Source organism: Macrobrachium rosenbergii, chromosome 50 (assembly GCF_040412425.1).
Source record: "Macrobrachium rosenbergii isolate ZJJX-2024 chromosome 50, ASM4041242v1, whole genome shotgun sequence".
NCBI classification, from domain to species: Eukaryota; Metazoa; Arthropoda; class Malacostraca; order Decapoda; family Palaemonidae; genus Macrobrachium; species Macrobrachium rosenbergii.
The window spans coordinates 17,500,001-17,522,483 of record NC_089790.1 but is presented as its reverse complement, the minus strand read 5'-3'; the positions used below and the strand labels follow the sequence as shown (position 1 = coordinate 17,522,483).

The 22,483-nt window shown below is 36.2% G+C and overlaps 1 protein-coding gene across 49 annotated transcripts in view; it reads right to left on the bottom strand.

Annotated features, from left to right (window-relative positions):
• Nucleotides 1–22,483, bottom strand: part of tou (toutatis) — a 185,722-nt gene that overhangs the window by 80,621 nt on the left and 82,618 nt on the right. For all 49 annotated transcript variants that reach the window (XM_067093983.1, XM_067093989.1, XM_067093982.1 and 46 more), the window contains one exon: nucleotides 17,296–17,336. The gene's annotated coding sequence lies outside the window, so the exon portion shown is untranslated. The remainder of the gene's footprint in view (nucleotides 1–17,295; nucleotides 17,337–22,483) is intronic.

Genomic DNA, 22,483 nt, shown 5'->3' with positions numbered 1-22,483 from the left:
GAGAGAGAGAGAGAGAGAGAGAGAGAGAGAGAGAGAGAGAGAGAGTCTCATGAACTCCAGTATAGTCATCCGTGTTCCCTGTTCGCTCAGTAAACATTCAAGAACAATGATAATTCGCCAAGAATAGCAGAGGAATAGGGAGTGTGCTTTTCACTCTTCTTGAGGAGGGAGAGAGAAACGCAGCATGAAGGGGGTTGAGGTATAGCAGGGGAGAATGGGTTGGGGTTACGGAGGGTGGGGGGATTATTGCCATGTTCTCATCGGGTCAGCAGAGTTACTGGTAAGCGATGCGTTGGTGAAGTGCATTAACCGCTGATATATAAATACGACTCTCTCTCTCTCTCTCTCTCTCTCTCTCTCTCTCTCTCTCTGAACTACCTTGTCCCCAGTCTCCCAAAGAACGGACTTTGTGCATGAATAATATTCGTACTAAATTTTAAATGAATACTCATACCTTCTTACGAATATCTTGAAAGCATCGTCACCCACTTGCACAGGAGAAAATAAATAAAAAAAAACATAAATAAAATAAATAAATAAACCGGAAAGGGGAAACAAGGATTATTAAAAAAATACATAAAAACAAGTTCGTGAAGTAAGCTGCACATCTATCAATTATATCAATAAACGCTTCGAAAAATATTGAGAAAACACAAATAATTTACCTAGCATACAAAGCCAATTTTAACAATCCATCGTTATCAAATCAATTTGAAATGACGTCATATAGTACTACAGGAGGAGGAGGGGGAGGAGGAGGAGAGGGTAAAGGAGGATTACATCAAGACGAAGAAAAGGATACGTAGATGACAACATGGCTAAATTAAGCTGTTGGATGGGGCCAGCGCTCACGCCACCGGTGCTGTTTACGATGACGTCATCGCTCATGGGAAGGGTGGGTTAGGGGGTGGGAGCGTTCTTGGCAATCCCTACAACGAATTCCGACGGATTTCTCTGCGGCCATAAACAAGTGCTTGCGAGCATGCGCATTACGTTTACGTGTTGCAAATTAAACTATATTTTCTCTCTGATGGCTTACACGAGTAGCGTTGTATGTTTTTATTTGATGATGTTTAAACGTTTGTATCTAATGTTTACATTTTGTGTTATGTACGTACCCTTGTCAATGTTAGGCTGTTTCTAAAAAATAATAAATACTGCTACATTTGTTGTCTAATTTCTGAATTGTGGATGAACGCAGTTGTATGAAATTATATATATATATATATATATATATATATATATATATATATATATATATATATATATATATATATATATATATATATATATATAAGTTTCTTACTAATCTTCTCAGCTTAGTGACCAATTCGACAACGCGAAAGTTACGTCTAAAACTGACCTCATTAACAAGCACTGTCGAAAGCATGCGTCATCAGGCACGCACATACATACTGTACAAACATACTCCGTAAGAGATACTCAAGTATGCAGTGTTTGTAGTCTCTCACCGTTTTCATACTAAGGAGAATCACACTATTAAGTTGACTGGAAATAAAAGTGGGAGGGTGGGGGATATTTGCCTTGGCAAAGACAATGAGTTTACCAATTCGTGGTACTGATATTATTTACATCACTTATAATGAACACAAGGTCTCACGGAAATTAGCTATTCGTCAATAAATTAAACCGATTAACTTGAAAACAAGGGCAGGCAAAATCACAGTTGATAAGAAACTGGAGGGTTACACACACACACACACACACACACACACACACATATATATATATATATATATATATATATATATATATATATATATATATATATATATATATAATGAACTTTTCCTGTCCATAAAGCCTACTTTTACTTTTATAGCGCAGTAACTTATAAGTAGATTTCAGATGCTTTCACCCACATATAAGTGAACAGAATATCAAGTTCCTCCATGCTACTGACATCCATAAACACATATATAAATACTATAATGTAAAGACATAAAAATAGATGATGTTTGGTTATGTTAATAAGTTAATAATTGTTACTTAAGCCCAACACAGTTGAGATACGTTTAAACAAAGGAATAACCTTGCATAGAAATCGTTTAATTAGACTTGGAACTTGAAATATATAATTTAGGCCAAAGCTTTGCTAAAAAAAAAAAAAAGTGCACTGACTCAAACTGACTCGCCTCTGCGGATTCTGATAAACTGACGTAATTAGACATTCCTGAGAATGTTGACATGTTGCAATGCATGTTGCAAAATAAGCCATTTATGACTTATCTGAGATTTTGTACCAGAATAGAGATCTGGAATGACGCTAAAACTGAGAGTTGGTTTGGGAAAGTGAACATTGGAGGTGTATAGGCCTAAACATACATACATACACACACACCCACCCATGAAAACTAAGCATCTGCGATTCTACTTATCTCTTTTATTTTTAACCTTTGTTGCATGACGCAATGAACGACTTTGCCAATAGGATATATACATACATACATACATACATACATACATATATATATATATATATATATATATATATATATATATATATATATATATATATATATATATATATATATATATATATATATATATATATATATATATATATATATATAGAGAGAGAGAGAGAGAGAGAGAGAGAGAGAGAGAGAGAGAGAGAGAGAGAGAAACTAAAGCGTGCCTTCTAGAGCAGAATTTTTAACGTTATCAAAATATGAAACAATTTGACATTCTCCCATTTTTTCTGATCTGATAAATTAACTGACTTCAAAAACTGTCAGTGACTTCAGACTACATAAACATATACATAGATAAAACGCCATTTACTAAGTATATGCTGCTATAGAATACTATATGAATGTAGGGTTTCTATGTAACTTGCTACTCTTTGATAAGTGTAACAGATAAACGAGCTTGTTCTTATACACTCACTATAACCGTGGGAGTTCCAGCCGCCCATCCCCCCCTTCTCTCTCTCTCTCTCTCTCTCTCTCTCTCTCTCTCTCTCTCTCTCTCTCTCTCTCTCTCTCTCTATATATATATATATATATATATATATATATATATATATATATATATATATATATATATATATGTGTGTGTGTGTGCGAGTGCGTATTTAGGAAAAGACTGCCATAATTCAAACGCAAAATCGTGTCAACTTACAGTGCAGGTAAAGTCAGGAATTACTTTCGACTGAAAAATTAATCAGCTATGCAAATCCTCTTTCGGTGGTCATTTAACAGGAATACAACACATCTTAGATTGTTAATCCTTCTCTCTCTCTCTCTCTCTCTCTCTCTCTCTCTCTCGTCACTACAGCGTGAAACCGTGGATTAATTTCATTCCACGTAAAAGATATATCTATATAAATTAAGAAACTTCGCCGCCAAACTTACAGGACAGAGAGAGAGAGAGAGAGAGAGAGAGAGAGAGAGAGAGAGAGAGAGAGAGAGAGAGAGAGAGTGTAAAGATCAATATATTGCAAGGAGACGGGCGCTCTCCGTCTTCCCTCGGAGTGATGTCTTCCCAGTACTTAACACTCACGCCCAGTTTAGTTTCGTCTCCTTTCTTTCCTCCCTCCTCCTCCGAGAAATTCGCTCGGCCCCGCAGAGAGAGAGAGAGAGAGAGAGAGAGAGAGAGAGAGAGAGAGAGAGAGAGAGATACTTCTTCCATCTGAAATGGTTTCTCGGGGCTCGTCTCTCTCTATCTCTTTCTCTCCTTCCTTCACCGACGACCCCTTGTGGCAGCCAGCAGCCATCTTGGATTAATTCACCGATTGCTAGGATAATGACACTTGTCAATGAATACGCGCATGAATGTCATACATACGCGGATGCATCCGGGCGCGCTCGTGCGTCCATTCGTTAAAGAAGAGGTGCAAATCAATCTACTCGTCTATTTAAAACACACGCGATTAAACACGAAGTGAAATAGACCTACTCGTGTTTATGGCTCCTATTTGGATTCGCATTCTATTTTTGTCATGTATGATACACATCAGCCACCCTCTCTCTCTCTCTCTCTCTCTCTCTCTCGCCCCGTTTGGTCTCACCGCAAAGCTACAGGATAAGAACTTCTCTTTCTTTCTTCTTGCCTGTCTAGCGTCACCCGTCGTAGTCTCATAACCCCTCTCCCCTTCCCTCCAACTACCCCACTGTACCGTATTCGTCTTATCTCTTGTTTCCCCTCCTCCTCCTCCTCTTGCATCCCTTCCTCCTCCTCCTTTCTCTTCCTCCTCCTCGCGAATCTCCTTAAATCTTCCTGCGTTCCTCTTCCATCTTCGGAGTAAGCGAGGCGACGCCATTTGTTGTCCAAAGCTGACAACCACGCTTGATTGATTGTTATTATTCTCGCTCCTCCTCCTCCTCCTCCTCCTTCCTCGTCGTTCCTCTTGCTTTAAATATCTATGCATAAACAAAACCAGAGAGAGAGAGAGAGAGAGAGAGAGAGAGAGAGAGAGAGAAGCGATAAATGATGCGGTGAGGAATATTGTTTATATATATATAAATGACAGATAGGTCTAAACGCTCGCGACAAAAACATGTTGGTGACGACCAACTTGCTCCGGCAATGCTTTCTTCCACAGCTTCTCCCTCCCTCATCTTCCTCTTCTTTTTCCTCGTTCGAGAAGCAATGGAGGAGGAGGAGGACTGGAGGAGGCGGAGGAGGGGCATGACAAGGAAAGAAAGAACTCGCCTCCAACCTTTCTCACATTTCAGAAAAGGCTGGAGAGGAAAAATCGTCCGTCTCCCGGAAACAAAGGTTTCCAACAAAAGTGATACGATATTGCGGCGGAGAGGTATAAAATAAAAAACCGTTTTCTTTTCTTCAATGAAACCACGAATGAAATAAGAAGATAAATGAGTAACAATTCATACATTAGTATCTTTCTCATAGAGGTTTCTCATGAAAAGACAGAAATAAACAATGGTAGAGTTATCAAACTTACTATCAGAGATTTGGTTGGAAGGTTTATAGGCCTAAGAAGACTTACCGTTTTATTTGTGCTATGAAACCAAGAGTGAAATATGAAGACAAATGAGTCACTACTCATAGACTAGTATATTTTTCACTGAGGATTTTTATGAAAAGACTGAACTAAACAATGGTGAAGTTAACGAAGTTACGATCCGGGATTTGGTCGGAAGGTTATAGGTCTGTATTAAAGGAATGCTTAGTTTTTTATGAAACCACGAATAAAATACGTTAGATAAATGAGTAACAATTCATCGATTTGTATTTTCATAGACTTTTCATGGAGGTTTCTTACGAAATCAGACAGAAATAAACAATGGTAGAATTAACGAAGTTACGATCAAGAGTTTGACTGAAAGATTATACGTCTAGAGAGCTTACCGTTTCTTTTCACTATGAAACCCCGAACGAAACACGTTAGATGAATGAGTAACAATTCATAGACTTGTATCTTATAGACTTTTCATAATTTTTTTTTTTTCTTACGGAATCAGACGGAAATAAACAATGGTACAACAGTTAACGAAGTTACGATCAAGGATTTGGTTGAAACCTGGCAGGTCTAGGAAGGCTTACCGTTTCTTCTTACTATGAAACCAAGAATGGAATAAGTAACAACGTATAGATTTGTATTTTCACAGACTTTTCATAGAGATTTCTTACGAAACCAGACAGAAATAAGCAATGGCAGAGTTAATGAAGCTTACGATCAGGGATTTGGTTGAAAGGTTATAAGTCTAGGAAGGATGAAAATATATATAATTTATAATAAACAATTGTCCATCGTCGAGGGCGAACACTTTTAATACTTTTGAGGTCTTCTGAAATTACTTAAAAACACTTCATCATCATTATCATCTTCCTTTATTAAAGATTAAAACTCCTGGTCTTAATTAAAGAGGCAAAACTTCCTGCTGAAGTCTTTCTTTTGTCATCCAAAGGTCTTCGGGCAAAGTGGAGCGGGGGAATCATCTGACGAAATTAAAGAACGGCCTCAAAGTGAGATACTGGTCCCCCCCCTCTCTCTCTCTCTCTAACACACACACACACACACAACACACACACAAACAAGATATACTCCGCAAATATTTTTCCTGAACCCTAACTTTCAAGAGATACAGTTTCCTTTCTTCTCTCTCTCTCTCTCTCTCTCTCTCTCTCTCTCTCTCTCTCTCTCTCTCTCTGAATATATTTAGCATAGATTTTTTCCTATACCCTAACTTTCAAAGACAAGTTTCTCTTTCCACCCGCTCTCTCTCTCTCTCTCTCTCTCTCTCTCTCTCTCTCTCTCTCTCTCTCTCTCTCTCTCTCACACACAGCAACATGAAGAAATCCCCTGACAATTTCTCTCCCACATCTCTTTCACGTATCCCAGTCCCAACTTTCAAGGGCACCCTCTCTCTCTCTCTCTCTCTCTCTCTCTCTCTCTCTCTCTCTCTCTCTCTCTCGTTTGCATTTCTAAATCCCTTTACTCCAAGGTTTTACTATGCACCCCATTCATCTGAGTCGCTATTCCCCTTCTTCTTCTTCTTCTCTTTCTGTTCCCAGACACAAACGTGAGGAATATCTTTCAACGTTTACTTCTCTCTCTCTCTCTCTCTCTCTCTCTCTCTCTCTCTCTCTCTCCATTTATATCCGTTTCTTTTATTCTTTATATATAACTAGACGTTTATATATGCCATGATTTAAATTATAATTATATATATACACAGTATATATATATATATATAGATAGACAGACAGATAGATTTTATATATTTTATACATACCACGACTTCAATTATATATATAAGTAGACTTTTATATATATACCAAAGATTTAATATATATACATATATAACTACATTTCTCGACCGAATAAAATAATCTGCTCAATATTTCCTATAAAAATACTAAGGTCGAAATTCCTACTGAAGCCATTGGGAATTCCGACCTATGTGATATCATATATTTTAGGAGTTATTTATTACTTACGGATTAAATGCATTTAGCATTTATCTTCTAGCTAATTTATCTTCTGAACTTAATACTTGAGTATCACGTACGAAAAGCAATATAATAATGAATACTTAAGTCTCACGTGCGAAAAGCAATATATAATAATTAATTATCATCCCTTGAAAAGAATGACATTTATGTCTGTCTAAGGAATCTCTTCGCCTATATTTTTTTTATTACGAAAATTTTCATTCACACTTTGATAAATAGTGGTTACCAATTTCCAAAAAACTGATGCGGTTTAATATTGTTCTCTTCTAAGTTTCGTAAGAAGAATTCGTTCTAGTACACGGTTAGAGTGCCAGAAAAGTCAACCAATAAATAAATAAATAAATATACTCCAATTTAAAGTCACAAAAGAACTTCTCAATTTGTTTCTGAATTATATGGAAAGCAACTAACTCACTCACAAGCTTCGATGAAAGGCAGGCAAAACTTGAGGAAATGGTTCTCTCTCTCTCTTTCTCTCTCTCTCTCTCTCTCAATACTTTATCCCCCTTAATGGAAAGGCATTTCACCCAGCTCACTTTACACTGCAACAAATAAGTTGTTGACCAGAGAGGAATAGGAATTTTCATCAATTGCAGTTTTTTTGTTTTTTACTTACTGAAAAGACACAACGGAAATTCTAGCTGGTATCAGATAAGCTTGCAAAACCAAAGGTTAATGCACAAATACATAATTTTAATAAATTTCTATCTTTATTTTTTTCTTTTATAATAACTGGTCTCTTCTTTCTATATTTCCTATGACATTCTGTTAACTCTTGCAAATGAACACTTTTTTTTTTTTATTCTTTGGAAGCTTGAATTTCAAGTCAGTGGCCCCTGTGGTGGATTTGTTCCATGTAAATGGGGTTCATCTTCTTAAATAATAATAATAACAACGATAATAATGATGATCTGCAAAAAGAAATGTTTTTCTCTGTACAGAAACAAAACTATAACCATTTTACAGTCCCATTTATGAAATTAATTCTGAAAACGTGCTTTAATAAGGGATTACATAAAATTTAATTTCAGAGAGAGAGAGAGAGAGAGAGAGAGAGAGCAATGTCTTAGAACAGAGATCAATAAATCTCTGGACGTCCTTTCCCCCTCCTCTGTGTGTGTGTGTGTCATTTGAGTGGAGGAAGATTACCAGAAAGGAAGAAGATAGTTCAAGAAAGAAGGCATTTCGGAAAGAAGATAGTTCATCTATTTCTAGTTCAAAAGAAGGCATTTCGGAAAGAAGATAGTTCAAGGAAGAAGGTAAAGAAGATAACAAGGAAGAAGGTATTTCGGAAAGAAGATAATAAGAAGGTATTTCGGAAGAAGATAGTTCAAAAGAAGGTAAAAGAAGTTAGTTCAAGGAAGAAGGTATTTCGAAACAAATAGTTCTATAACCATTTTTTAAAGAAGATAGTTCCATTTATGAAATTAAAGAAGATAGTTCAAGGAAAAGGTAGTTCAAGGAAGAAGGTTTTCGGAAAGAAGATAGTTCAAGGAAGAAGGTATTTCGGAAAGAAGATAGTTCAAAAGAAGGTATTTCGGAATTTCAGGAAGAAGGTATTTCGAAAGAAGATAGTTCAAGGAAGAAGGTATTTCGAAAGAGATAGTTCAAGGAAGAAGGTATTTCGAAAGAAGATAGTTCAAGGAAGAAGGTATTTCGAAAGAAGATAGTTCAGGAAGAAGATTTCGGAAAGAAGATAGTTCAAGGAAGAAGGTATTTCGAAAGAAGATAGTTCAAGGAAGAAGGTATTTTCGGAAGAAGATAGTTCAAGGAAGAAGGTTTTCGGAAAGAAGATAGTTCAGGAAGAAGGTCAAAGAAGATAGTTCAAGGAAGAAGGTCTCAAGGAAGAAGGTATTTCGGAAAGAAGATAGTTCAAGGAAGAAGGTATTTCGGAAAGAAGATAGTTCAAGGAAGAAGGTATTTCGGAAAGAAGATAGTTCAAGGAAGAAGGTATTTCGGAAAGAAGATAGTTCAAGGAAGAAGGTATTTCGGAAAGAAGATGGGAAGAAGAAGAAGAAGGCATACCAGAAAGGAAAAGAAGATAGTTCAAGAAAGAAGGCATTTCGGAAGATAGTTCAGAAGATAGTTCAAAGAAGAAGTTCAAGAAAGAAGTATTTCAAGGAAGAAGATAGTTCAAGAAAGAAGGTATTTCGGAAAGAAGATAGTTCAAGGAAGAAGGTATTTCGGAAAGAAGATAGTTCAAGAAAGAAGGTGTTTCGGAAAGAAGATATTTCCGGTATAGTTATGGCTGCAGTTCAAACGACTGATTTGAAATGGTCTCAAATGTTACACATAGGCTATACATAAATACACACATACACTGGATGTAAGACAAACGTTTCAAATACTGAACATACACACATTCAAATACTGCACACACAGACATACACACATACTACATGAAAATACTGCACAAACGAACATACATACATACATAAAAATACGCACACACATCATATCTATATATACATATATACCGTATGTATATGTATATATACATGTATGTATGTATGTATGTATACATACATACATACATGTCACTTCCTCTTTAGCCCGACGGCAGTCATATCATGCAAGTCACTTAAAACTTAAAATGGAAGTAACTTTACATGGCCAAGCCTCCCTGGCTGAACTTTCCACTTCCGAGCAAAATGGTGGAATTACTCTCTTTTCAGAGAGAGAGAGAGAGAGAGAGAGAGAGAGAGAGAGAGAGAGAGAGAGAGAGAGAGAGAGAGAGAGAGAGAGAGAGAGATTTGGGAACCAACACCGGATATAGCCTAGACAAGGTAGGGCCAATTCCGTGACATTTTTTATACCAAAAATTGGGCGTTTTTCACGATTCTCTGTTTCCGTGAAAATGAACAAGATTCATTGACGATGAAAAAGTGCAAAGTCATTCTCTATAGATATGGCTTAATTAATAGGAAAATTATTCCATTTATAAGTCATCCGAAGCTGAGGTTTTATTAAATCTTGGCTCGAACGTAAATGAGATGAAAATTCAGATGGACTAAAAAATTAAGAGCACAAACAATTTATATATATATATATATATATATATATATATATATATATATATATATATATATATATATATATATATATATATATATATATATATATATATATATATATATATATATATAGTGGTTATTACAATTACAAATTGGTAAAAGGTGATCAGTAGATTCTAATATATATATATATATATATATATATATATATATATATATATATATATATATATATATATATATATATATATATATATATAGTTATATATTTATATATTGTGCAAAATAAAATTTTTCAACAACTAAAATAGATGAGCAAAAAAATATCTATCCCCAGAACATAGAAAGGAAATTTGACCTAAACGCGTAATCAGTTTACTAAATTCAAAATTTCCCCTAAAAAGTATAATATATACGTACCATACGTGAAGCATTCGAGGCATGAACCGTGTTTCCTGTCGAGGTAATTAACCATCATTAATTCTTTCGTTATTGTCGTTGTTATAACTGTTATTGTTCTTTCTTGTTGCTGTTATCGCAATCGTTCACTTTCTGAGACTCATTACCTCCAAGTCTGCCGATACGTAAAAAAAAGAAGTAAAATTTGCGCTGAAGTTTCTTCGGCGCAATGGAGTTTTCTGTACAGCGCATAATGCAGTACGAAACCCTCGATGTGCTGCACTATGAAACTCTCAACCACGACCGGGCAACGCTCAGTTGCTCCCCAAAATGAAGATGTGTCGGCGGCTGGCGCCAGACGCACGATCCATGGCTAACTCAACCCTATATAAAATAAAACCACTGATGCTGCATGGCTGCAATTTGGTACGTTTGATGACTGGAGGGTGGATGATCAACACACCAATTTGTAGCCCTCTAGCCTCAGTAGATTTTAAGATCTGAGGCGGACGGACAGACAAATGGCCGTCTCAATCATTTTTTTTTTCTACAGCAAACTGAAATGAATCATTTTAAAAGTAATATGTAACCGTAGCCTTTTCATATGTGGAGACCTCGTACCGTGTTAGTACTGAGTGAAAAAAGCAAAAGAATAATCCAGGTAGGCCTAAGGGATGTTTAACAGTCGCTTTAGTTGTTTTTTAGCACCAATGCGATCTTACGAAATCAGACTAAAAAGGGTTGATTTTGGAACCTAAAAATAAACGTCAGCAAATCTGGGATTAACAGTTCAGTTAGAATACGCTTCTCATTAAAAATACACTTTTTATTTTCCAGTATAATCTGGTTTAAACGCCGTCATTATTAATTACATATAAAGTAGTAGAGTTAGTAAGTATTAAAAAGTTTTTTATTAGATGGGGGGCATTAACTTACAAACGCAAACAGTGTATGCCGACAGGCAAACTGTACGTAGCTTCCCCTCGTCGAGGCCCTACCACCTATGACAGTATGAGAGAGAGAGAGAGAGAGAGAGAGAGAGAGAGAGAGAGAGAGAGAGAGAGAGAGAGAGAGAGATTTCTAGTCATCAACAAGAGAGAAAAAATTACCTTCACACTGCAGAAATAAAAATGATTAAATAAAAACAATATCCCTTTCACCTTTGCAGAGAGAGAGAGAGAGAGAGAGAGAGAGAGAGAGAGAGAGAGAGAGAGAGAGAGAGAGAGAAAACACTCACCTAGTGTTTTGCTTTCCAAACAGCATTCTCTTCCTCTATTGTAATCTATATAACTTTCCCGCCCACCTCCATATCACTGACACTTATGTTATTAATATTCATAAGCTTTCAATCAATGCCCCGTGACTTAGGAATTGTCTGACAGATTTCTCTCTCTCTCTCTCTCTCTCTCTCTCTCTGGCCGTTGGGAGTGGTGAAGAACTTGACTTCTGAAATCATTGTTTCATAAATTCACAAAAAGATATATACATATACACATTATTATATATATATATATATATATATATATATATATATATATATATATATATATATATATATATATATATATATATATATATATATATATATATATATGTAATTCAAGCAAGCTGCAACGCATTACTGCCATAAATAATTCACCTTGTGCTTTAATAATTTACTTCCATTTTCATCTGCTTACTTCTAAAATTTGTTAATTTATCCTTCCTTCTTCAATAAGTGATCTCTTCTCTCTGTATTTCTTGTTACTTTCTGAAACTTCTTTCAAGTAAACATTATATTCTTTAGAAGCTTCAATTCCAAGTCAATGGCCCCTGTGGTGGGCTTGTTCCATATAACGGGGTTTATCTTCTGCATAACATTGATAATAAAATTAGGTCTTTCTCCTCTAGAACGAAAACGGGATATGCTGTATATCAGGTCCACAATTATATTCAGTGGTGAATTATGTTGATTTTATAAAAACGTTTACAGGGTTCGAAAGCTCTTGTAACGTTTTTATGAAATCTTCACCACCGAATATTATTGTGGACCTGATATACAGCATTAATAATAATAATAATTCACAGTTAGTTCGGTATATGCAAATTCCATCCTGCGTGACTTGGCATCTGCGCAAAGGTTCACAACCATAATCCCTCGCACTTGGCACTTGCAAGGGTTCAGAGAATAAGTGTCACTGCAAAAATGCTTGTAATCTCCACTTCGTAATACTGTCGAATGTCTAGACTTAAGCAGAACCGTAAGCTAAGTGAGCATTTGCGTGTACCTGGTTTAGGCCTATACATAGTTTACACCTGCTTTTCAGAACGTATACCCAAATAGTATTTAGGCCTATGCACAGTTTACATTTTTTTTTAATGTGTATTCGATAAACACGTCATTGTTTACAGTGTACACCATTCGTGTATTTGTAAACGCCTGTATAGTTTTTAATATTGCAAGCGTTTAAAACTACATTGTTTAATCAATGCACAAAATAAGGCTATGCTCTCTTTCTCTCTTCTCCAAAAACAACAGCTGTCGATAATAACATTATTTCATATTCTACACTTACATAGTTTTCAAGTCTAGATAGTTAAAAGTAAAATTGTTTACGTATCCAATACCAGTCATACGTCATCATTACTAAAAATTCTCAATTTTAAACTACACACTGATTAGACAGCGTTTATTCGCGAGTTAAAAGCAGGTGATATACGTTCGCATATTTAACTTACATGGAATGTAGGCTTAATCTTTAAAAGCTACAAGCAACCTCCAAAACTAGGATCTGCAATATCCTACGTTTAATTCTTTCTAGTAATAATATCAATGGCTACTAACTTTTAAATTTGAAATCCTAACAGCTCTGACTTCCTCCTCCCTTCCCAAGTAAGTTTCAGGTACAAAAATTCCTTCCGAGACCAACCGTCCACATTAAAAATTAGATTCCACTATGGGTCATTGCCACGGAATTAATATACATTTTATAAGGCAATTATTTATGAATAAAGTGAGGCATATTCCAGTTCTGCACTATATTGATTGTTTTCACCATAATAGCCCCATAGGCTTAAACCCTCTTTGTACTTCTCTCCTTTAACTCATTCCTAGGGTAAAACCGAGAAACTGTTTATCAGAGTAATTTACTTTTAATTCCACTTGTGGTTAATAAGTTATACTTTCATAGTTAGTAATCCTTTCCTGCGATGTATTAAACTAGCTTATAATATCTATATCCAAACTATTCAGGCGCTCAGCAGCCTTCAATATTGCAAACCTCTTCAACGCCTGTCTGATATTCAACGGTATAGCGTTGTCCTCTTTCATAAGTTTAAGTTTAGGGAAAGGACACTACAACATGGAATACCTATAAGGAATGTACGTGAGGACGAAGCCTACATAACCTTTTGTTGGCATTCTTTAGTCGATCTTTTCCAACATTCTTTGTCGATCCTTTACCAACATTCTTTTTACCTATGGTGTTCCCGGCAGTACGATCAAGGAGGCCCCTTATACGTGACATTCTCTCTCTCTCTCTCTCTCTCTCTCTCTCTCCAAATAATTGCTGGACAGCTTAAATGGGAGGATTTACATACAAAAACACAAAGAAGTAAGAGTCTACAGTTGTAAGAATCAAGGTGCATCAACTACTACCAGTTCTCTCTCTCTCTCTCTCTCTCCAAATAAGATTAGAATGGACAGCGTAAGTGGGAGGATTTGCTTATAATACAGATGTATAGGCCTATACTTGCATGAATCATGGTACATCAACTCCAAAGAATTCAAAAGCCACCAAGAGTTCAAAATTTTGCCTTGCGATGATGGCATTCAATAAAAAAATTGGGCAGACAAAGCAGAAGTGAGTACCGCTAAGCAAACCATTTCAGCTTAAAAAGGCACGAGCAGCGGGCAGGTTCTAGAAGCAAGTTCTCCTTTGAACTTAACAGTCTACACAAACGCACAAACACACAACATTCCAACACAAAGGGCCAGTGCGTCAAATGAGAGAGAGACGAACGGCGCAAGATGTGGTGTTATAGGGGGTGTGTTTTGGTGGCATGGATGGATAGGAGAGAGGGAGGTAGAATGGGGCAGGTGGTGAGGGAGTGAAGGCTAAAACCCAATCCATACCTAATTACAGCAGCTGCCAATCAAAAGTGACAGGTTATTCTGGGGCCTTTAACACATCCCAATGAACGAATAACAAAAATCCGATATCATCCAAAACTTGGCTCCCCCTCCCCTGCTCTCTCTCTCTCTCCCCACGGTAGAGAGATGAAGTGGGATCTTATTATGTATAAAAATTAAAATCACAGTCGCCGACTGCGAGCAAGTCATGGTTATAATTCCATTGGTCTATGGCGCCCTTTATGAGTCGCTTTACTTCTCCTCCCCCCCTTGCAATACGTATTAACAAAGTATGCGACTATTCAGACGGTGAATGGGCTCTACAGTGGCCCCCCCTCCCCTCCCTCTCTCTCTCTCTCTCTCTCTCTCTCTCTCTCACACACACACACACACACAATGGCAATGCACTGCCAACCTCTTCATGTGACCAGTCTTAACATGGGACTATAATCTGAGAATCTATTTTGATTTGAATCATTAGTTTATATTACCCAAATCCTGATAGTACTAACCTTTTACCAAGGTTCTGTTAATGGCGTAAAGCCTCTTTATTCTGTATATTTATATACATTAAAGTTGTCTAGGCTTTACTAAAAGCAAAGGTTAACTTCTCTTAATATTCCAGTAAACGATCTGTAACTGTGTACAGAGAAACGATCCCAAAAAGGTTTGAAACGATAATTCATTTGTTTTTAGAATTCCTCCTCTTACAGATAGGATGGTGGGTGGGTGGTGTTTCTCTCTCTCTCCGCGCTGCGCCTCCTCCGCAGGGCACGGCAGAGAGAGGGAAAAGGAGTGGGGGATACGCGCGCCAAAATGTCATTTGAACAGAGAGAAAATCCAGAAATTGTATTCCCGCCAAATGTAGCCGCCTCTCTCTCTCTCTCTCTCTAGGCTCTCCCACACCAAGGATCTCCCCGGCCGAAGCCTCCTGGTCCTTGTTTTCTCTCTCTCTCTCTCTCTCTCTCTCTCTCTCTCTCTCTCTCTCTCTCTCTCTGTCGGTCCGTATTTCCCCATGGCAACGGGGTCGACACGGACCCACACCACTCAGCCATTACCTGTTTCTAGTGTTTATTACTATGAGAGGAGGAGGGAGGGAGGAGGTTTGAGGAGGAAGGGGGAGGGGGAGGAGGAAGGCACACACGGCCATCTTGTCTTCTCGCGGAGTTTGAATCGATAAGAAATGCTGGAAAGCGGGTTGTTGGAGGGGGGAAAAAAAGAAAGAAGTCCTTTCCTCGTAAGCCGATGCTGCTGCTGCCGGTGCTGCTGCTCCTGCTTTTGCAATTCCCTTCCTCCTCTTCCTCCTCCCTCCTAACTCCTCCATCTCCTTCTACTTCTTTTTTCACAGCCCCCTTAACCACACAACATCGCCACAGTGCTCCTTTCCGGAGCGCTAACGACCGTGGCAAAGATTCCTCTCACATACGAATCAGGCTCGGATCTGATTTACCGAATTTACCGGTCAAGGATTAGGCATAATACGCGAGAGTTCCTTGGACTGATAAGACGAGAGTTCCTTAGACCGACAAGGCAAGAGTTCCTTAGACCGATAAGGCGAGAGTTCCTTAAACCGATAACGCGAGAGTTCTCTAGACCGATAAGGCGAGAGCTCCTTAGACCGATACGGCGAGAGTTCCTTAGACCGATAGGGCGAGAGTTCTCTAGAACAATACGGCTCGAGTTCCTTATAGACCGGTAAGGCGAGAGCTCCCAGGACCGATAAGGCGAGAGTTCTCTAGCCCGATAAGGCGATCTCCTTAGACCGATAAGGCGAGAGCTCCCAAGACCGATAAGACGACAATTCTCTATACCGATAAGGCGAGAGCTCCCAAGACCGATAAGGCAAGAGTTCTCTAGGCCGATAAGGTGAGAGCTGTTTAGACCGATATGGCGAGAGTTCCTTAGACCGAAAGGCGACAGCTCTCTAGACCGACAAGGCGAGAGTTCTCTAGCCCGATAAGGCGAGAGCTCCTTAGACTGATAAGGCGAAAGTTCTTTGACCGATAAGCAACAGTTCTCTGACCGATAAGCGACAGTTCTATTGACCGACAAGTCGAAGCGAGAGTTCTTTAAACCAATAAGGGCAAGAATTCTTTAGACCGATACGTCTAAAACTAAATATTCAGCTCACTAAGAATTTTTCCAAGGAACTAGAACAAAATTAGTACACAGTCCCCCCAACCATCCACGATCCCCCTTCATAAAAATAATCTTAATCTTAGTAATCTCTGATAGAAGTAACCTCACATTCTTGCAGCGAGCGCTAAATGACCTTTTAATTCACTCTCCAGATATTCTTGTCACTCATGACTACGGAAGCATCCAGAGGAACTTTTCTTGTACAATGGATAATAAATGAGATGCCATTCATCAAAGGGGATTTTGAAATCATAAATTATATAATTTTTAAAATGATTATAAATGTAATCATACATTTGAAAATTATAATCGTAATTTAAAATTATTATAATTGCAATTATATATTTTACAATGATTATAAATGTAATAATAAATTTTACAATATAAATGTATTCATACATTTTAAGATGATTATAAATGTAATCATATATTTGAAGATGATTATAAATGTCATACAATGATTATAAATGTAATCATATATTTTACAATAATTATAAATGCTATCATACATTTTAAATTTATTGTAAATGTAACAATATATTTTAAATTATTATAAAATGTAATCATTTTTAAAATGACCGTAAACGTAATCATATATTCACAATGATTATAAATGAAATCGTTTTTAAAATGACCACTATCAAGGCATTCATACATAACTTTTAAAAAGTGTATAAATGGTTTTACCTTGTGCTAACATCAGTAGACTAGTGGAAACAGTGTTCCTCCTGAAAAGAAAAGAAAATTAATGACATGTAACTAGGCCTATAATATTAATTGTAAATATATGTAAAATGGACATCAATCTTGCATTTAAATTGTACAAAACTTCGAAATCTCTGTAAAAGGATTTTAATTACCGTTAAATTAGGATATATATTTAACTCACATTCGAATACTCCATGTGTAAGTTCAGCAACATATAATTAAATTAAGCTTCAAATTCTCTTTTTAGGATATATAATTAAACCACTAACAGTTCAGGGTTAAGGTAGGAGATATAATTAAATCTTTAACAGTTAAATTATGAGTGAATAGCACATCACTCCAGCGTTGAACTGACATATCAGTGCACCTGAATTTAAGTGTTCCCGTTAGAACGCGGGAAAATCATATGAATTATCGATAATTCATAACAAAACGAAGCACACTTAACCGAGTTTTACTTTTACAAGATAAACTATAATAACAATATATATATATATATATATATATATATATATATATATATATATATATATATAAACAAGCGATGTATGACATAGTGTAAATTAAACCGCCAAAATAAAACGCTTGGTAAACCCAGCAATAATTCGAGTCCACGCATACACACACAAGCCTTTAATCAATGTGCGAGAGAGAGAGAGAGAGAGAGAGAGAGAGAGAGAGAGAGAGAGAGAGAGAGAGAGAGAGAGAGAGGTTTTGGAACTGAAAAAAATGGATACATTTTCTTTGCATCCATTTTCTCTCGTTTGGGGTATCAACCGTAACTACGGTGGTACTATATTGCATCGGTGGGGGAATGTCAGTTATTATTTAAAAGTTTAATAAAAGAAATTGCACTTTACTGTACACAGTTGACTGTAGTTACTTAAAATTAGAACTTAATTATAAGTAAATATGTTATTCAGGACAGGGAAAGTGAATTTGAACACGTGAATAAAAACTGTAGACCTAACCGGCGTCCATACTGACTATATAAAACGCAAATAAGTCACGGAATTCAAGGAAAGCAGACTTAAAACTTAATTATAATTAATTAAATAAAGTAGGCTTTAAACTCTGTTATAAGTCAAGGAGAATTTAAAATTAATTATTAAACTGCAGACCTAACCGGCGTCCATACTGACTAAAGCCTTATATAGTTACTTGTTATGACTAACCTAGGCCCATATAACTCGTGTGTCATTTAATGTCTTTTATATATTCATAGCTATTTGTGGGTGCGCACGCGCGTGCAACACAATGAAACTGGTGGGCAAAAAGCGCAATACTATACAATATACATTTTTGCTGACGTCTCATACTCATATCCAACCACCCTTGAATAGTGATGGGTCTAGTCTCTCTCTCTCTCTCTCTCTCTTGTGATACTATGGCAACGGCAAGAAGGAAGGAAACGAGAGGAAGTCCTAGGAGGAGTAAGACCTGAGAAGAGGAAGACATCTCAGAGAGAGCGCCTGAATATCGAGAAGCAATACTAAGTGGATACCAGCTCCGTAGTATTGTTTCTCGATATTCAGCCGAAGGAAGCGACAAGGGCGATAGATAAAGACGACAGATGAAGGAAGGACAGGAGGAAATTAGAGATAGGGAAGGAAATGGGAAAGAGGAATGTGGGTAAAGATAAAAAATGGAGGTAACACTGTACTTGTGCAGTCTTTTCTTCATCGGTACACTTTCAGTCGTGATTCTACACTTTTCAAACACTTCAATTCTTACTTATACACTTTTCATACTTGTACACTTTCATTCTTACTTATACACTTCTCCTCCTTCTATACTTTCAGACAAAAATTCTACACCTGTCATACTGGTACACTTTCAGTTATGTCTACACTTTTCATGCCCACTTTCAATCAGAATTCTACACTTTTCATACACACTTTCAATCAGAATTCTACACTTTTCATACTCACTTTCAATCAGAATTCTACACTTTTCATACTCACTTTCAATCAGAATTCTACACTTTTCATACCCACTTTCAATCAGAATTCTACACTTTTCGTACACACTTTCAATCGGAATTCTACACTTTTCATACCCACTTTCAATCATAATTCTATACTTTTCATGCCCACTTTCAATCATAACTCTACATTTTCATACCCACTTTCAATCAAAATTCTACATTTTTCATACCTACACACTTTCAATCAGAATTCTACATTTTCATACCCACTTTCAATCAGAATTCTACACTTTTCATACCCACTTTCAATCATAATTCTTCACTTTTCATACCCACTTTCAATCATAATTCTACACTTTTCATGCACACTTTCAATCATAATTTTACACTTTTCATACCCACTTTCAATCATAATTCTACACTTTTCATACCCACTTTCAATCATAATTCTACACTTTTCATACCCACTTTCAATCAGAATTCTACTCTTTTCATACCCACTTTCAATCAGAATTCTACATTTTCATACCCACTTTCAATCATGATTCTACACTTTTCATGCACACTTTCAATCATAATTTTACACTTTTCATACCCACTTTCAATCATAATTCTACACTTTTCATACCCACTTTCAATCATAATTCTACACTTTTCATACCCACTTTCAATCATAATTCTACACTTTTCATACCAACTTTCAATCATAATTCTACACTTTTCATACCCACATTCAGTCAGAACTCTACACTTTTCATACAACTTTCAATCAGAATCCTACACTTTTCATACACACTTTCAATCATAATTCTACACTTTTTACACACACTTTCAATCACGATTCTACACTTTTCATACCCACCTTCAATCATAATTCTACACTTTTTACACACACTTTCAATCACGATTCTACACTTTTCATACCCACCTTCAATCATAATTCTACACTTTTTACACACACTTTCAATCATAATTCTACACTTTTTATACCCACTTTCAATCATAATTCTATACTCTTCATATCCACTTTCAATCACAATTCTACACTTTTCATACAATCTTTCATTCTTATTTATATATTTTTCATTCTTCTACTTCTACACTCATTCATAATTAAAAACCTGTCATTCTTATTGCAAAGACTAATCTCTGTTCACCGGTACACTTTCAGTCGTCATTTTAAACTTGTCATATTAGGCCTAGGCCTATACAAATTACAAAACGTTTACGCTTGCGCAAAGGAAAAAGTATACCTTAGGTTTTACCAGACCACTGAGCTGAGTAACAGCTAGATCCACCATGAACATATAGTTTATAACGATCTCCAATGAGCAATCGAATGCATAATATTAAATAATAAGTAGCTCTCAGAGCCGTTAACACGCCAAATGCATGAGAATATCCACATCAGGACTATAAAATCAATTAGACTAAAAGCATCTCCGCACCATTGTGCCACCGCCGGTAACAATAACACTTACGACCCAGCAATAGCGAGAGAGAGAGAGAGAGAGAGAGAGAGAGAGAGAGAGAATAAATGCAAATGGTAATGGTAACAGCCACCATAACAATAATGGCGCTACCATCCCATCGCCATTACGGAAGACCTCTTAAGAACCTCTCCGAAGTTGTTGTTGAACGGACGAACGTAATGGTCTTGACGTCATCTCTCTCTCTCTCTCTCTCTCTCTCTCTCCACTTCTTTCTAAGCTATTCCAGTATTATATATATACTACAGTATATGTACCCATACACAGACAGTCTTTTCTCTCTCTCTCTCTCTCCACTGCTTTCTAAGCTATTCCAGTATTACATATGTGTATGTACCCTTACACAAACAGTCGTCTCTCTCTCTCTCTCTCCATGACCCGTGGCACTTTCTAAAAAATGCCCTTCAAGGGTACTTTCATGCAACAAAGAAAATAGGCCTATAACCTTCCTGAACACTAGGCCTAACCACAACTTTTGCCCGTCTTAAATTATGGTGTTGAACTTAAGAAAATTTTTAAATTATTACGTAAAGCCGTGAGTATGGTATTTGTGATAAAACTGATTGAAATATAGTTTAAATTGCAGCTGTTTTAGTGGAGAATATATATATATATATATATATATATATATATATATATATATATATATATATATATATATTAACATATGTATGATATTTCCATAAAAGGGAAAATGCATTACGATATAATCAATACACATATAGGCCTATATTCATTTACCCTATAATTCTATCAATACTGCACAAATTTTTAAGACAAAGAACGCCGAAAAATAAAAATGTAAAATTTGCGAAAACAAAAATTCAACAGATTTCCAAGAATTAAATCCAAAATGAATCAGGCCTATACACTTTTTTACATAAATTTTCAAGAGCTAAATGAATTAAGACCTACACACCTATCTAAATGAACTTTCAGGAGTTAAACCCTCAAAAATAAGGCCTATTCGCCTTTTTCCATAAACTTCCAAGAAATAGACCAAAAATAAACTAAGCCTTTTCATCTTTTTACATAAACCTTCAAGAATTAAAAATAAACTGGGCCTATACACTTTTTAACATTAACTTTCAAGAATTAAACCAAAAATAAATTAGGCCTATACACCTTTTAACATAAACTTTCAAGAGTTTAACCCAAAATGATTAGGCCTATACACTTTTTTTACATAAACTACCAAGAAGTTGAACCAAAAATAAACAGTCCTGTACACCTTTCTACATACACTTTCAAGAATTAAACCCAAAATGAAATAGGCCCATACACATTTCTACAAAGGTCAATCTTTAATTTCAGATGCCTGATATGATTAAGCGCTTTGCAAGAAACACAAGAACGATAAACATATATTTCAGATACTTGATATAATCAAACGAATTGCAACAGACGTATAAACGAGATATATAATTAATTATAATATATATATATATATATATATATATATATATATATATATATATATATATATATATATATATATATATATCGTTTATACGGCTGTTGCAAATAATATAAGGTTCATGTTTCTCGCAAAGCGTTTATATCACGTACCTGAAATTAAATCTTGACCTTTGTAGAAATGTGTAGAGGCCTACTTTGATGTTGGGTTTAATTCTCGAGAGTTTATGTAGAAAGGTTATAGTCCCAACCTGCGCTGGTACCTAAAACAACAACACCTGTTTGGAACCAGGAGAAACCCGATAGCCTTTCACACCAGGTAGGCAAAAGAAGG